The 4,134-nt window shown below is 40.9% G+C and overlaps 1 non-coding gene across 1 annotated transcript; it reads left to right on the plus strand.

Annotated features, from left to right (window-relative positions):
* The first annotated feature begins 3,814 nt into the window (after positions 1-3,814).
* Positions 3,815-3,921, plus strand: LOC121220506 (small nucleolar RNA R71). The gene has a single exon (XR_005917712.1). It is a non-coding gene; the product is annotated as a small nucleolar RNA R71 (small nucleolar RNA).
* Positions 3,922-4,134: the final 213 nt, after the last annotated feature.

Here is a 4,134-nt window from a genome sequence, read left to right on the forward strand (position 1 = left end):
TTCAATTTGTGGTGAAATTAGAATCTCAACACTCTGTTGAACTTCCTCTGAGTCTTGAGCGTCAATTGGCTCCTTCTCAACTTCGACGGAATTAGGCTCCATAGTCTTTCCACTCTCAATGTTAACGCTTTACAATGCTCCTTCCCTAGATTCCTCAGATTCTCCGTATCACTAGGTAAAGCACCTTATGATCAATTTCTGAGTTCAATTGTAAGCTGGCCCACTTGATTCTCCAAATTCCTTATAGAGGCATCATTTTTTGCCATGTATGCCTTTAATAGATTCTCTAGGCTATTGGATGGTTCAGCTTGGGTTGGTTTCTGAGCTTGTTGGGAAAAACTAGGTGGCTGGGTCGATCTAGGTTGGACATAATTGTTACTGGTTCGTGCCCCTTGGTTACTTGTAACGCCCCAGAATTTGGGCCTAGAAGTATTAGGCCTTGAGCAAGGGAACAGTTAGGAAACTGTGCACAAAAGTATGTCTGCTTTAGTGGTTAAGGGTCTTGAGAGGAGTTGGAAAAGCCCTAGGTTCAAACCTAGGCTTTAGCAAAAATTTTGGTTTTAAGAGGATAAAACCCTAGATGCTTGGATGTAGGCCTTTTAAATTATTGTGATAAAAAAAATGTCATAAAGAAGCTTGTGGTCTAGTGGTTGTGGCGTCATTAAGGTTATAAGAGAGCCTGGGTTCAAGTCTTGGCTCTTGCAATTTATTTTGGTTTCTCTTTTAAAGAAACCTGGAGTTTGGCCTTTGGACCTTTTATTTAATTGAAGATAAAATGTGACACAAAAAAGCTTGTGGCAAAGAGGCAAGTGGCGTGTTGAGCCATTGAGGGGGGCTTGGGTTTGAATCCTATTGCAAGCAAAAACGATATTTATTTTGCTAGTATGAGGCGACAGGAGTTTGTAGTGCTTTTGAACTCTATAAGTTGAAGTCTGAATTGCTCATGGAGAGGATTAAGGGAGAGTTTTGTGGACAGAATCAAGGAAGTGGAGGTGTGTGGGAGTGTTTGTGCCGAATGGGTATAGAGGGGAGCTTAGGAATTTCAGCTGGGGGGTTTCTTTCCTCATTTTGGTCAGTTCCTGTCACTGGTTTTGGACTTTTTTCTCCCTTTTCTCTCTAGTGTCGAATTGGCAATTTACCACTCGTGTATCTTTGCTTTTTAGTTTTTTCTGTTCTTACTTTTGCAATTGACCATTCCTTTCTCTTTTTTATCAACCTCTACCAGAACTCCTCTCTTTTCTATTCTTCTCTAGTTTTGGCCAACTGCATGATCACCCCTTCTTGACCATTGATTCTTTCGGCTGAACCTATCACCCTAGTTTTGGGATTCTTTCTCTTCTTCGGTTTGTGACTGAAAGTTCTTCCCTTTCTTTTTCGATCCTGCAACGGCTCTGACAATCGGTAAGTGATCAAAGGCTACTTTTTGCTTTTCTTTTAAAACCGTGTGCACCTATGTTCTTCTTTTCTTTTCCAAAATCAAACAACCCCTTTAACTAGTTGTTATTTCATTCTTCTTGTACTGCACCCTTTCGATTCTAGGATATTCCTTGAGGAGTGGTGAAGTGTGAACGGGTTGGAGGAGTCACACTTTTGATCTCAAACATCTGGTAAGGTAATAAGTTTACCTTTTGATTTTGGAGGAGGCAACAAAGGCATGGTTGGTTTCTGTACAACAAGCATTGAGGGATTAAGGTCACCTTCAATCAGGGTTAGGTGCTCGTAGATCTTGGAATGACTCTACAAAAAGGTGTGTATTCACACTGTCTCTTCTGTGAATCGGCAATAGCCGAAAAGCCAACAGGCCAGAAATATGACGATTGAGGCCACATGGGCATGTGAGAACTCATGTGGTGAACCGAGTCCATGAAACATGGTGTTAGACTGTAGAGACCACTAGAAGCGTTCTCGTGCTCTTGGGCCGTTATGGGTCTCGTTTGGCTAAAATGGGTTGTGTGGGCCAAATGGGCTTGGGGGCCCCACATTGATAAAATCCACATTAAGTGAAAAATACTGGACTGGGCTATGTTGTTCGCATAGTCATGACTGAATTTGGGCTAAATGGGCCACACGAGCATGTGGGCCCACTTGGGCCAAATATGGGCCTTAGGCCCATTTACACTATTATGACCATTTAGGTTATCTGTGTCACTCGACACGACTGTAGACCTTTGGAAAGGTTTTTAAATGATTGAAATACCCTTGAAGGGTAAAATGACCAAAATACCCCTGGGGTAAAATTACCATTTACCCCTAACTGACGAAATGATCGCTACACCCCTAGTGGTAGGTTGACTGATGTATGTATGAAAGTTATATGACTGATACTGAGCATGACATCCTGCATTCACGTATGTTACTATTGCATGTCTTCCTGCATGAGGTTGGGTTAATTTAGACAGAGGAAGTGTATAGCTTGTAGCCATTCTGTTCAAGGCTTACTGCCTTTCTGCTTATGGCTTTTAGCCATTCTGTTAACTGGCAGCATTGCTACGATACTTATGGCTTTTAGCCGTTCTGTTAACTAGCAGCATTGCTGTAATACTTATGGCTTTTAGTCGTTTTGTCTATGGTGTCGAGCTGTTTTGTTGACTTAGTGCCACAACCGGTGCTAAGCTTGGTGTGTTGGCTGGGTGGGTCGATTTTATCCCCACATGGTGTGTTGGTTGGTACAGTTGGTGCATTGGCTGGATTGGGCTGGATTTCTGTCTGCATATCTACATCTGTTACTGATTTTGTAATGGGCTTAGGTCCACCTGGTTCTGTTAATGGGCTATGGCCCAGTCTGTTTCTGCATACCGTATATCTGACTGTTCGTATTATAAGGGATTACACATTGATTTTTCGTAAACTCACCCTTCTATCTAACTGTCCAAGTAATCCTTAGCATTAGGCGATTTGGAGCCGCAAGAGACTCGGAGGTGGCCACATGACCATTGACGCTCTGCTGTAGCCTTTTTATTTGAATTTTATATTTTGGTTTTTAATTCTATTATAAGGCCTTTGAGAGATTAAATTTTTAAAAGGGCTTTAGTTTTCCTTACTTAAAATTGCTAAACACGAATTTTCATCATTAACAACTATTTTCCAAAAACATTTAAAAATAGATGTTTTTACATTTCAAACTTTAGTAGTTTCCGCGATTTGAATAACCTAAAGTATCAATGCCAGACATTAAGTAAACATTTTTGACGAGATGATTTGCTAAACTCGAGTAAAAGGATTTAAACATAGAAATGAACCTTTAACGACAAACTGAGTTTTTGATCGACGCTTTGATGTGACACGTCAGATTCAGCCATAGCATTTGGGCCGAGTTTGGGGTGTTACAGTACTCCAGGAAAAATTCCAGTGGTTTCACCATGATGGGTTATAAAAATTGGATTGCAGCCCTTGCCTTCCTCGATTTTGGTTCAGGTTACCCATGTAATACACCGATTCTGGGTGCGATGGACATTCTTTGAACAAATGTCCTTCCCCATAATAAACACAAGCTACATTTTCAAATTGATTCAGTGGCTGTGCTGCAAAACCATTACAGTCATTAGTAGTAAGATTTTTTAACATTGAGGATATTGATGATACTTGAGATGCGAGTGAAGTAAGAGCGTCTACTTCATGTATTCCAGCAACTAGTCTTCCTGACGTTGCTCGATTGGCTGGCCATTGATAATTATTGTTGGCAACCCTCTCAATGATTTCATAAGCCTCACTATAGGACTTAGAATGGAGAGCACCATTAGCAGAAGCGCCCACTACCATCCTCATGTGAGCATTGAGACCATTATAAAATGTCTCAAGTTCTATACAATGTGGGATTCTATGATGAGGGCACTTTCATAATAATTCTTTGTGCCTTTCCCATTCCTCATACAATGATTCATCATCCATTTGTTGGAAAGCAGTGATCTTGTTCCTCAACTTAGCATTCTTGCTAGGCGGGAAATACTTTATAAGGAATTTTTCTCCTAACCATTGCCATGTTGAAATTGAGTTTGGTGGTAATGAGTTCAACAAGGCTCGAGCTCTATCCCTTAGTGAATATGAGAACAACTTCAATCGTAATGCATCTTTGGGTACTCCGGCTAACTTGAAAGAATCGCTCACCTCTATAAACAGTCTTAAGTGTAGGTGAGG

The sequence above is a fragment of the Gossypium hirsutum genome, chromosome D08 (genome assembly GCF_007990345.1).
Source record: "Gossypium hirsutum isolate 1008001.06 chromosome D08, Gossypium_hirsutum_v2.1, whole genome shotgun sequence".
Taxonomy (NCBI): Eukaryota; Viridiplantae; Streptophyta; class Magnoliopsida; order Malvales; family Malvaceae; genus Gossypium; species Gossypium hirsutum.